The following is a 14,241-nucleotide window of genomic DNA, read 5'->3' as shown; positions in this document are numbered from 1 at the left end:
CCACACTCTCGGTAGGCCGAGCGCGCATGCTGGCGCAACCTTCATCGTGGCCATACGCCCATGCGTTGTTAACTGGATGTAGGCCTATTTTTAGAGTGAAATGAATGAAAAAAAACAAAAAACACTTTGTGCTTGACAAATTCATTTTAAATATGATTAACCTGGAACCTGGGTCCTACATTTTACCTACACTCGCCTGAACAAACTAATGTGGTTCGGGGAGCTTTCACAGGTTGTGATGAAGGGTGTCAGAAAGCTCTTTGCACAACACACACTGGTGTGTTCCCACATTCCCACAACACTCCACGTGTGCGTTGAGCTTATCACCATCCCATCACACCTTTTACACTACAGCGGACTGTAGCCCAAGACAAACTGCTTTCTTTCTTTTACTTTCTTTTAAGTTAAAAGTTACAAAACAAAGCATGTGTGTGTTTTCTTTGTTTTAGTGGTTAATGTTCTTCCTTTGTTATCATTGTAATAAATGTTTAGGACTTTGTCTAAGGTGCAACATTGTGAAACGCATCCCAAACAAACTCCGTTATCCGCCCTGGCTGCGTGACACGAAAATAAAAAACACTTCCGGTGTCCGGTCCGAGCAACCACAAGAGTGTCCGCGAGCAACCTGTGCGCGAGAGCAAGCGCACCAGCGCGAGACTGTGCGCGTAAGAGCGCCGGCGAGGAGAGCAGCACAGTTGGGAGGACCGCGAGAGTGAGAGTCGCCTGCAGTAACCAAACCAAGGAGCCGTCCGAGGAGCCGCGTGCATACGCGCGCGAATCAATACTGAACCCTTTTAGGAGACGGACCCTGTCGCGTGAGAGCGTTTTAAGGAATACCCAGGGATTGTCTCGCGTGCTGTGTGAGTCAGGGATTCTAGCTTCCTTCAACACTCTGGAGAAAAGCAGAAGCGCTCGCTGTTCGGAGACGCCCGATGCATCAGATAAGAGTGAGTTGATTGCGCCTCGCAGTTCTCCTGCTCAGGTGCTAACACGACATTTGGGAGACTCGGTGCACGCGTGACGCACAGGTCGTCCATTCTACACATTTTTTAAAGTCGGAGCATTTAAGGATGTTTCCGTTCCGCACGGTTTAGACCTTCAGTGCCTCCCCGTGTTTAAGTGTTTGCCTCTCCAGAAATGCGAAGAGCCCGGCGCGTCCCGGTTGTCGGTATTCTGACGGTCAGTAGGACGCCGAGCGCACAACTCGGCGACTTCGGTCGAACCGCTTTTGTGGGACAACCCGGGACAGAATTGGTGTTACAGATGTATTCAGTGTGTTACGCGTTCAGAGAGAGAGTCAAGTCGGAAAGCGCCAGGCGCTTTCAGCCACGTTTGCTCCTGCAGCGCTGTTGCGCATGCACAGGACATGCAACTTTCGCTTGTAAAATGACATTCTGTGTTCTTTTGTAATGTCTGCAAAAACAACAAGTTTAAGGAGGACACCTTGCTGACTTCACGGGAGAAGCAACCCTGCCTTGCTCGAGCGCCTGGACGCGAGGTCGGGGTGTAGGCTCACCCGCGCGCTTCAGGTCGTTCTCTGTGTCCAAACCTTTGAGGACGGGGTGGATTTGTGAGTGAGGCGTCGTTTGCTCTCGAGAGCAGTTTAGAGCCACGGTACTTTTCAAGCGCGCACGGTTCTTGCAGACTGTAGCCTGTTAGGTCACTACGTTTGCTACCGCTTGACTGCTTGGCCGAGCGCGGCATTGCGAGGCTGCTTTAGTGATGTTTAAAAGACTGAAGGGCAAACTTGTTACGTTGGTTATGTTTCGTTATGAAGGATGCTCGAGCACACGCGCGAGCGCTTCTCGGCGACGCGCCCCGGTATCTGTCGCTAGTAGCACGCGATGGAATTCATTAAAGCTCACGCTCCCAGTTCTCTCGTTACTCGGCGGTGTGTGATCGCGAGCGGCGGATACACCGGCGGCGTTCTCATTTAACAAGTAGCACACCCTCCAGCGTGTTCCCTCGTGCTGGGCCCATGCAGTTACTCTCGCAAAGTTACAGACTGTTTGCTTAGACTCATTCGTCCGCGACCCGCTCGTGAATCCTGATTCATATGCGGCAGGTTGCAATGCGTCATCCGGCGCGATGGAGCGGTTTATGCGAGGTACACACGCGAGTCCGTGACGGACGAGGCGATGACTTCACCCCTGTGTAAAATATACTTTGGCGCATTATTTATTTATTGTTGCATAGCATGTCTTTGACGCAAGTGCGGAATTCTAGCCCACCCACCTCTTCCCCCCCACCTAAAATAGAGAGACACGCGCGAGCAAGGCGGGCAAACATTCACGAGAGTTGAAAGGCTTTATGTGTATGCTGCTGTAGACGATCAGCTAACGTGAGCGGGACTGCAGTGGCTGGATCTCTAGTGGACATCCTGTTATATATGCTGCCCGCTGCTGCAAGTCTGCGATTGTACAATAACTAAAGTTCGGGTGGTTTGCGCTCGTGATGAGCTCTCGTGAGTAGCGCAGTTTAATTCCAGCATTGGTGAGGCATTCTCGTGCTTGCTGTCGTCTCGCTCTTGGTAAGCGCATTTCTAGTGCCGGGAAAGACGTGTTGGTTTCCGTCCACCTGTAACGGCTGGCAGGCTGGTCCTCACGGGTGCACGCACGCTGGTAATGAAATCCCACTCTACCTGCTGCCTAGTCACGTGGAAGTCTCGCTAGTAAACATGTTACCGCTGCCACCAGTAATTGGCTCTGCTGGAGGGCCATTCTCTCTCTCTCTCTCTCTCTCTCTCTCTCTCTCCCTCTCTCTCTCTCTCTCTCTCTCTCTCTCTCTCTCGCTCTCTCTCTCTCTCTCTCTCTCTCTCTCGCTCTCTCTCTCTCTCTCTCGCTCTCTCTCTCGCTCTCTCTCACATCTCCCTATATTCCTCTTTCCAGCTGTGCCATTGCCCAAGCGGGACAACCCATTGATATATCGACACTGATATAATCTGGGTTTGGTGCGGCAGGTTTATTTATTTATTTTCTCCTTCATTACTTTTGATCGCATGATGCTTTTCGTCCCAGCAGGGCTACGATAGGCAAGCAGGTTTGTGCGTTGCCCTAATGTAACTACTTGTGAACCACTTCATCTCTGGAAAATAGTGTGGAAGCAACTTCACCATCAATGACACAGAAGACATAAACATCAAGTCTGTCACAGTGGACACTGAAAACATGACTTAATCCGGCCTCCCTGCGCCATTATAGCGCCCCCTCGCTGGAGTAATGAGAATTTGTTGCATTAGTCATTGGGCAGATGGTTTTTTGTAGCTGTTGTTTTGTTTTTCCAAATTAGCTGTTGATTTGAGAGGGCTCTTGACTGCAAAAGTAGAACCGTGACGTTTTAGAGAATCCTGAGTCATAGTCAAGTGTTTCGTTGTGTGACGGACTTACAGCAGGCCACATGTGAACAGAAAAGGTACAACAGCTAACGACGGCGCCGGTGTACCACTGTACGCTGCGACCCGATTGGCCAGTCTGCAGGGATGAACTCGTGTTTCACTCCCACACAGTGCACTAGAAGTGGGTCCAAGGTTCCTGTTCCTCTCTTGGGTCAGTTGTTGATCCCATTGGCTCCTCCCCACGCAGAATAAGAGCCCAATCAAGAGACGGCAGGCTTGTGACTGTCACACTGATACAACAATCAGGCGGGAGTGTCTAACAGAGCCCGCCTACTCATGTTTATGTAATGGCGCAGCTGAACCTCGGGTCCTAGCACAGGTCTTTGGGCCGTGGTAGCTCAGTGGTTAAGGCACTTGATTTATAACTGTAAGGTTGCCAGTTCAAGTTTCCACTGTTGGGACACCTGAGCTTAACCCTCAATTACTCAAGTTTTATTCAGTTGTAGTTGTAAGCCACTTTAGATAAAAGCATCAGCTAAATGCTGTAAATGTAATAATTTGACGCATATGTAATGCTTGTGTTGTTATTGTCACCTACGAAGGACAATACGATGTGATATTGGCCACAGTTCAAGCCATAATCACCTGTCTTTTCATACTGTGAGAACTCCTCGTCTTGTGCATTATGAGGAATGCATGCCGCCCCCCCACACAGGGAAACTACACCGAGGTTTGCGTTTCTCTGCTTCGTCTTTGCAGTGAGCGCTGTCCACTCAGGTGGGGGTGGGGGTGTTGTCTTTTTCAGAGCAGCCCCGGGCCTGTGTGTCTTCCCCTGCATGGCCTTCCTGAGACCATGCTATGCTTCACATGATGACATCACGATGATTCAGACAGGCTTTGGTGTGCCTGCTAACCTCAGTGCGTAATTTATCATATAATGGTGCAGGCCGTTGGGCTGTCACATGACCTAGCCCTTCTCCTGGTTATTGGCTGTTCCATAACATAAGTAACATTAACGATGACATCATGGGGCGCGATGGATTGAGAATGTGGGCCTGTTCTGTGCCCCAGCAGATCAGCTCCCACAATGCATCAGTGTTCATTAATCTCCGCTGACTTCCCCATTCACCAGATGTTTCCACATTGCTTACTTATCTCTGTGTAAAATATGAACGAGCAGGAGGCAGAGAGAAAGAGAGAGAGAGAGAGAGAGAGAGAGAGAGAGACCATGTCATTGTGATGCAAGGACTTCAGTAGTAATATGCTATACAGAGTTTATTCAAAGCCGTCGGTATAGGCTTGCGTTGCCTAATTAAATCAGTTAGATTTCTAAATTGTATCGGGTAGATTACACACAGAGATTATAAATAAATTCCAATAGACAGTGCCCTTTGACCATGTAACGTACAGGAAGTGTCACTTAAAAATGTCTAGTCTTTTTAATCCCACAAGGGTCAGGAATGAATGTGGGAATTTAACAACCATTATTATAATAAAAATAGGGCAGATTATGAAGCCAAAAGGGAGCCAATATGACGTCTAATCTTATCACCTAGTCAATTCTGCTAGGAACCCGAACACGCATTTGAGGAATTCAAATCTCAGAGCTCAGGTAGATTTGAAATGACAACACCATTGACTTACTTAGTTTAATAATAAATCTTAATGCTTTCAGATAATTTCCCTCAAAATCTCTCATGGTGATATTCTGCATGCTGAAATATTCCAAGGCTGTGCTTCAGTTCTAGTTACAGTAGACCAGAAATTTGGCCTGGTTAGCTCCGCCTCTAGTGCTGCCCCTAGCCCCGCCCACACCGCTCCTAAGCACCTCCCTTTTGCCTGCCTACACTGCTGAGCTCATCGAATCTCTTACCATCTGTATCTAGTACACTCACCAACTTCATTGCATCATTGCACAAACCGGTGGTGCTGTCAGCCTGCAGGAAACACACACACACACACACACACACACACACACACACACACACAGAATCCACCACACTCGGACTGAAGAAACAGTTACGTGGGTACAGTGGGCAGAAATCATTAAAATCACCCCTGAGTGAATGGAGTGTGTCAGAGTAATTCAGTGCTGTCAGTTTTAAATTGAACCGTGCGTGTATTATTCCACCCCGCCGAGGACACTGGTGTCATCTCTCTGTGAATGTTCCCAGCAGAGTGACTTCCTTTGTGAGGAAACATCAGACAGATTGTGTGTTTGTCCTTCCTAGTCCAGCCCTGCTCTGTGGGGCGTCAGGGCAGCCATCTTGATTAAATGGGAATCAGACAACTCCGAGTTTAACGTCGTTAACCCGCCAGTGGAGAGACAGAGGCGTGTTTGTGTCACACACGCCGTCACACTGCGACAGCCGGGCCAGATGCAGGCGGTGGAGATTTGTATTTGTAAGCTCTCAGGTCAGATCAGGTACGCCGGTGTGTTCTAAGTGCCGCGGTCGGCCCAGGTGAGCTGCAGGTACCCGGGCCGTCTGTCTGCGTGTGGGGGCGCTGTAGAGGTCTCCTCACAGGAGTTGTAAATTAGACTGTGGAGCAGCACACTGCCAGCCCCACCCATCACTCCATCTCCAGCCCCACCCATCACTCCATCTCTAGCCCCACCCATCACTCCATCTCTAGCCCCACCCATCACTCCATCTCTAGCCCCACCCATCACTCCATCTTTAGCCCCGCCCATCGCTCCATCTCCAGCCTTGACACCTTCCAGGGAGTTAAACTCAAGTGTGTGTATATCAGAGGCCTGCAGAGTAATAAATGATTCCATCATGTCTGTCACCCTAAACCTCGGTGTCTGTTTCAGGACAGTAGTGGCTATTTTTATCATACTGGGAGCCTGAATAGAGATTAATATCCGCCAGTTATATGTGACTAGAAAAGAAAATGAAAACATTTTTGTTAATAACAGTGTTGTTCATTTATTCTCTTCAAGTCTGTTTTGACTTTGTTTGATTTAAAATAATTGATTAATCATAGATTATTAATAATCAATATTCACCTACAAACAAATAAATAAACTAAAAACAAATGATGAATGGATTAATACATCATTTCTACATAATTTCTACATCTTGCCATAAACCAACCAGGTCTGTTGACTTTCTCTAAATTCTTTCAATGCCATTTAAAAATACAACAATATATAATAATAAACTGATCTAGGGTTTCAGGTGTTTGTTCTGGCACCACTGTCTGTCTGTTTCTATGGGCAGCTGTCTGTCTGTCTCAGTGCATTTCTACGGGGAGCTGTCTGTCTGTCTGTCAGTGTGTTTCTATGAGGAGCTGTTTGTCTGTCTGTCAGTGTGTTTGGGCTGCTGTTGTAAACACTGTGGGCTTATCCATGTATAGCACTTTGAAGTGCATCTGAAATATGCAGTAAGTGCTCTGTAAATAAAACTGTATTAATATTAATAATATTGCAGGTGTAAGCGTAGCGCTGTATGATCGGGTCTGAGATATTTAATTAGGGCCTAGAACTGAACTGTGTAGGGGGTTAGAGGAACAGTGGCAGATCCCTGTATCCTGTCTGTGCCCTAAACTCCCGTCCCGGAGGCAAGCGAGAGCGCTCAGGTGTAGCTCCGGTGTATCCGACCTGCTCAGAATGAAAGGAGCGGATGATTAATGAGCTTCCCGGCGGTGGGCATTATCAAAGGTAAATGGGTCTGAGAAGGTTTCGCCTTAGCCGGGGCTGGGTTTGATCTATCGCCATGCGCCGCCACCATCGGTTAGACGGGTTACCACTGGAAATATGGGCATTTTCACGGCCACAGTTCAAGTTTATTTCAAATATAAATTTTTGGCGACAAGGAGCAAAAAGCCACGTTGAATTTATGACTCCAGAGATGCTGTTTGCAAGCTGGCAGTGGGAAGCATTGTTTTAACGCCCCGTGGAGGAGGACAGGAGGTTTGGGTCTCATGTCTCGCCCTCTTTGTCCAGGCGTGTGTATTGATAATCTTTTCCTTGAGCTACAACACGACAGCAGTTGCCGAAGGATGAAAAGCGATAAAGCTAATTAGCAGACGTCGCTCCCTTTTTAAGCGATGCTTGTTATTTATTTGGCTTTAAGGCACAGCTACCCACACTTGTAAGTGATGAGTGTTCATTTCGGCTGCATAATTGAATTTGTCTACGGCTAAAATGGATGAGCAACATTTAACCATAAAAATGGAAGAATGGTTCGGCTTTTTTTTTTTTTTTTTTCTTGAAACAATGCATCATCCTGCAAATGCGACTTGGTGCAGGCTGCTGGCGCTCTGAATGGCGTTCCTGCATCACTAATGGACAGTAATTAACCTTTGAAAACGTAGTTGACACTATGAAAGCAACAGAAGGACAGACTAATAGCTGAAGCAGTCCAGAGAGACCTCCGCACAGAGAGGATGAAAACATCAACGCTGGTGGTCTTTCTCTCTCTCTCTCTCTGCATGACTACCACTTTCTCCTATGTCTCATTAAGGGTCAGAAAACTGTAATCAATGATTCTGATTGATTGCCTGCCGCAAAGCCAGCTGGATGCGATCATGTTTCCCCAACGTTCAACGTTTCCCATCATGCCTCAGAGGACGGAAAACATTCATTGCATTAAACATGGCCATGAATGTCCTGTTTACTGCCTGACCGAGGATCTTTTTAAATTATTTGTCACACATTATTTAACAAATGATTTTTAGAGGGAGAAATATCGGACACCAACAGGATAATATTAGACTTTTTCCACCTTACTGCAGACTGAGGCAAAGACCGCAAAGGACAGAAGGATGGAAAATGTCTGGTACATTTTATGAATGAGTATATAAAATTTTATGTGGAAAATTAAAGAATTGGGAAATTGGGGGGGATTTGGGAAACACCCCCATCTGATGGATACTTTGCAGAAATGCAGCTTTTTTGCATACATGTCGTTTGCCTGAATATATCACACGTATGCTACAGATTTCACAGAGCCACAGGTACAATCACGAAACGACATCCCCATAAAGACCGAGACTGGGGACGGTGTTATTGTCTTAAAGGTCAAACAAAACAGCAACTGAAAACACCTGACAAGGCTTCAGCTAGCCAGCAGGCGTCCTGCTCTTTCAGCTAGCCAGCCACCTAGTGTAGTCTTGCTCCAGTAGAACACTCCTGTTTGTTGCTGGATGCTGCTGGCTGTGTAACTGGAGCTCAGTGCAGATGCAGCTCACTCATGTCTCCTGCGATTAGCTGCCATGTCCATCCCAACAGCTGAGCACTCAGTCCCGTCCTGTGCGTTATAAACAGGGTACTGTCTGTTCCATCTACGTTCTGTGTTGTAGGTTCTCTGCAGGATATGTTGTAATACCCCGGAATAGAAAACAAAACGTTCAATAAATTAAAAGTTTCTTTTTTAAATAACAGTAATGTTGCACTAGGTAGTAGTTCGTGTTATTTTGTTACATAATCACGAAGCTCTCAGGGGTAATCTGATATCGTCAGCATTGCGGTTTGTGGATGCTCAGAAACCCAGTCAACCCGGTCATTTTGGGAAATGTTGAGAGTGAAGACTAGAGATGGTGGAGTTTGGGCCACTGTTTCACTCCCATTTCCAAGGAATATTTTACATGAAACCTGGTCATCATACCCTGGGACAGTTGGCTTGAGGCCTCTGAAAAGACCCTGCACACGTCTTCCTGTTTCTCACTAGACACTTCCTCTTCCTACATGTCTTCCTGTTCCTCATTAATTTCTCATTCATTCTCATTTCTTAACGGTGAATATTTAAAATTAAATCAAAATGTATAATCTTTTGCACTTTCTTGTTCCTTCAGTGGAACGCTACGGTGTTCTGTCCTTTTGTAATAACATCTACATTTTTCTGTGGCTTTGAAGCTACCAGTGTAGTGTTTCCCCCGTGTGCTGTATTCTCTTATGGATATATAAGTAACAACATCAGAATTTATGACAGTGGATGAAAACCACAACTAGTCCATATCCGTCACCCGTGATATATGCCACCCTCCATGTGACCGTTGTTTTCTACAGCTAGCGAACAGAGAGCCGTGTCTGGACTCTGCTCTGACGTTAAACATAACCTGTGGAGAAATCTCTGTGCTGGCTCTCTTTAGCCTGTCCTGCGGTACCCAGGATGTGTGTGCCGGTGTTGTTACCATTAAAAACAGTGTGGACACACGACCAAATGCAACAACAATATGAACAATCAAATTGAATATGATTACGTACGGGTAACCTATGGTGTGGATGGTCAGGCAACCCCCCCCCCCCCCCAAACATTGGACTTTAAGAAATAAACTGGATTCATCTGGCAGTGTGAACAGAGTCTGAGAGTCCGAAAATGACATGTGTTTAGCCTGTGTGTGTGTGTGTGTGTGTGTGTGTGTGTGTGTGTGTGTGTGTGTGTGTGTGTGTGTGTGTGCGCATGTCTGTTCTTGTTCCATATTGAAGTTTCCCCTGTGTGATGTGGAGAATCTATATGATGGTCTCTGTTAGTGTGATGTGGGGACTCTACATGTTCGTCTCTCTCAGTGTGATGTGGGGACTCTACATGTTCGTCTCTCTCAGTGTGATGTGGGGACGCTACATGTCTCTCTCAGTGTGATGTGGGGACCCTACATGTTCGTCTCTCTCAGTGTGATGTGGGGACCCTACATGTTCGTCTCTCTCAGTGTGATGTGGGGACCCTACATGTTCCTCTCTCTCAGTGTGATGTGGGGACCCTACATGTTCGTCTCTCTCAGTGTGATGTGGGGACCCTACATGTCTCTCTCAGTGTGATGTGGGGACCCTACATGTCTCTCTCAGTGTGATGTGGGGACCCTACATGTCTCTCTCAGTGTGATGTGGGGACCCTACATGTCTGTTTCTGTCAGCCAGTGGAAAATTTGTGGTTTATCGAGTCATTAGTCTGTATATGTTGCAATGACTTGGGATCATTCATTTATACTCTCATATATAAGACCCACAACATTAATAAACTAGAAGTAGTTAGTCTACAATCTATCGAGTTTCTTTGATTTGGGTAGCACATCATGGCCTGGAAACTGAAATGATGTCCCAGAACAGCAGCCTGTTCAGATGTTCAGACTTCTGCTTTTCCAAAGCAAATCAGACTGTCGTTGCAGTGCAGTCAGGAAGTCCTCCTCAGATCTACGCACTCTGCGCTCTCCTCACACTGTCAGCTTGGTCATGGTTTAGAGCATTCTCTGGTGTCCCTCTGTCATGGGATTCTGCTACACACACTCATGGAACAAACTGCACTGCTGCCAAATATATCCCCGTCCCCGTGGGCCACGGGAGAGGAGTTACACGCACAAGACTCTCGCCATTGCTTTCGCTATTTTAAAACAAAATAGAATCAGAGCAGAAGTTGCAGGGGCTTGTGAGATGCACATAGCAGGTGAACAATTGCCTGTGTACGGAGGCTGAGCCAGCACATGGATCTTAATCTGAATCGTGATGCGTTTAGCTGCTTGGGCGGGGCGGGCAGGATAGGGGGCTGTATACAGTGAAATGTTGAAGTAAATGCTGATGCATGTTTACTGATGAGGTTACAGTTTCTTTGACTAATGTTTGTCATTTTCAGTCATGGTATAGTAACAAAGACCCGCAGTTTTGCTGTCAGTCAGTTTTGCGTTACAGCGATGACTATGACTATAGCATAAGATTAATACAATGACAAAACGATTAACACTTCGGATTTCTGTATGAATGGCTCCAAAAATGCCATCTTATCAGTATTTCTAATAAATATAAAATAATCATAAATTCACTTTAAAATACACCATGTTTTCCTGTTTGAGCTCTGTTGTAGACTTACTCCGGTGTTATGTGTTGTCGTGTTGTGTTACTCATCTTCGTTCAATTCTTAGATCACAGGCGGACGCTCTGATATTCCTCTTTAAATTTTCCTGATGTGACTCTGTTGTCTGCTACTCCAGGCTCCGGGGCATCCACACAGCCCAACTCTATTACACTCCCACTAAGAGACTTGAGATGAGCTTCTGATGTTGCTATTGTGCTGAAGCTCCTCAATACTGCCTACATTTATGTACCAGAAAGTTCAACTTTGGCTTCATCGGTCCACAAAACATTATTCCAGTCCACCTTAGAGTAGGCGAGCTATCTTCATCCGAGCCTGGACAGAGAGGGAGGGGTTTGTGGAGAGAGCAATGTTGTCTCTACATGCTGATCTCCAGAGCATGACCCCGCTGATGAAACACACACACACACACACACACACACACACACACACACACACACACTCCTGCTATACTTCTTCCATTTGTAAATCATCTCACTGATTATGGGTTAATTTTATGCAAACCACTTTTATGCAACACAAAAGAAAATCTGCTTTCAGTGATGTAAGTGAGTGACTAATTGTTGTTTTGCAGTGTGAATGTCAGGAGAAGAAATGGTGGTAATGGATTGTTTCACTTCTTCCAAACGTTAAATCACACATCAGAGAAAGAGCCGTTCTGTGTTTTCTAATGTTCTATAACTAATAGGATGGATCATGGCTCTCCTGTTCTCCATTTCCCTTTGTGAGACAAACACTGAATGGCCAAAAGGTACCTGGAACAAACACACACACGCAAACAAACAAACACACACATGCAAACAAACACACTCATGCACACAAACACAAACACACTTGCAAACAAACACACACATGCAAACAAACACACACATGCACACATAACCTGGCTGATGGAGCTGATGCACACACACACACACACACATTTTGCTGTTGTGTGTCTGATTGGGAAACCTGACTCTCATATTCAGCAGTATCTTTATCAGACTCTCATTTTACAGTCCTGTCATTGCATGCGCGCTGTCCCGTGGTGAGACACTCGAGACACATCCTGTTCCAGGACCACTTACTTAACACATAGAAAACAATAACAATGCGCACGCCAGAATAATTCAGATCATCTACAATGCAAAGCCAAATATGTGCAGAGATAATACTACTACTACTACTACTATTACTATACTACTACTACCACCACTATACTACTACTACTACTACAACTACTGCTACTACTATACTACTATTACTACCACTATACTACCACTATACTACTACTACTACTACTACTACTACTACTACTACTACCACTATACTACTATTACTGCCACTATACTACTACTACTACTACTACTACTACTACTACCACCACTATACTACTAATATACTACTACTACCACCACTATACTACTACTACTACTACTACTACTACTACTACTACTACTACTATACTACTATTACTACCACTATACTACTACTACTACTACTACGGCCACTATACTACTACTATACTACTACTACTACTACTACTACTACTACTACTACTATACTACTAATGATAGTATTATTATTTTTACTGATGCTCCGAATAGCTCACTGACTGCATTATTCCTGGATATGGGTCGTAATCCGAGAAGTGCTGCTTGAGTCCGGACCTGAGGACGGCAGATCCTGGCTGTGTTGGGAGGGAATCGCTGTGGTCAGACTGGTCCAGACCCCTCACCTCCTCCTTCTTGGTGGTTTGCTCCACTGTCTGCATGCACTAGTGCCATTTGTCGTTTTCCCAGCATGCTTTTCCTCTTTGGGGCTGTGATATTGGCCTTCACCCCTCTCTGCCCACTGCTGTCCGGCATTGATGTCTGTGATGGTTCTGTCTTTCTCTGGTTGAGTATTGGACTGAAATAAGATATTTCCCTTTTCTCATCTGTGGTGCAGTGCGGTACTGGTATCAAGACATTGTAATGGAGTAATAGACTAAAATTAGAAGTGTCTAGACACTTTCGTAGACTGTATTGGTATCAGATGTTTTTCTCTCTGTCTCTCTCTCTTTTCTGAAGTCAGACGTTATTTCTTCTGTCTATCTTGGCGATGGAATATTGAACATATGCCAGATATTTTGTCCCTTGTTGGTTTGGACACTGAACTATTGAACTGAACTGAAATCAGACATTTTTGTCACATCCATCTCTCTAGTGGAGTACTGGACTGGAATCAGATATTTCTAACATGGCTGCCTGTCAGTTCACCCCCTGCACGGATGTCAAATCCTTTCCCTGTCTGGACGAGTGTAACAGTATTATCAGACATTGACTGGTCCGTGTTGTAGCACTACAGCTTCTTCCTAAGCTCTGTGAATCAGATATTTCTTCCTTAGCAGCACTGTTCTGTGAATCAGACCTTGCTTCCTTAGCTCGTTGGTTTGCAGCATGGCTCTCTGCCTTCTCTCCATGTTGGTCAGACTGAGTTTTCCACTCTGGGCATCGGACAGGAAGTGTCCTGCTGAGTGTGGCATCACTTAGGCTCGGCACAATCTGCTGACTCAGTGGGTGGTGTGCCTGCCCGTGCCCTGGCTGCTTTCTGGCTCTGGGGCTTCTGATTCCTCGTTTTGTTTTACACGTGTTTGTCTTCACAACAAGTGTATGGACATTTTTCAAGACTAACAAGACTAACCAAATTCCAGTTTTAATACATGTATGAAAAATATTTTTCAGTTCACAGAAAACAGTATATACGTAAAGTATACACACACAGCATACAGTAAACACACACAGTAGACACACATATAGTGTATAGTATATAGTATATATATAGTATACAGCATACACATATAGTATATAGTATACAGTATACAAATATAGTATATAGTATGTACATACAGTATAAATTATACAGTATACACATATAGTATATAGTATACACATACATTATATAGTATACAGTATGCAAATAAAGTATATAGCATACAGTATACACATACAGTACATAGTATACAGTATACACATGTATATAGTATACAGTATACACATGTATATAGTATACAGTATGCACATACAGTATATAGTATACAGTATACACATAAAGTATATGGTTTACAGAATTCACATA

At 45.3% G+C, this 14,241-nt stretch overlaps 1 protein-coding gene across 9 annotated transcripts in view; it reads left to right on the top strand.

Annotated features, from left to right (window-relative positions):
* Positions 1–629: 629 nt before the first annotated feature.
* ptprfa (protein tyrosine phosphatase receptor type Fa) overlaps positions 630–14,241 on the top strand; it is a 156,034-nt gene continuing 142,422 nt past the window's right edge. For 5 of the 9 annotated variants that reach the window (XM_081718427.1, XM_081718426.1, XM_081718424.1 and 2 more), the window contains exon 1: positions 630–947. The gene's annotated coding sequence lies outside the window, so the exon portion shown is untranslated. The remainder of the gene's footprint in view (positions 948–14,241) is intronic. The other 4 variants (XM_081718430.1, XM_081718429.1, XM_081718431.1 and 1 more) reach the window with 1 other exon arrangement.

The sequence above is a fragment of the Electrophorus electricus genome, chromosome 7, assembly GCF_041902795.1.
Source record: "Electrophorus electricus isolate QZ-2024a chromosome 7, ASM4190279v1, whole genome shotgun sequence".
In the NCBI taxonomy this organism is placed as follows: domain Eukaryota; kingdom Metazoa; phylum Chordata; class Actinopteri; order Gymnotiformes; family Gymnotidae; genus Electrophorus; species Electrophorus electricus.
This window is presented reverse-complemented; position numbering and strand designations above follow the sequence as displayed.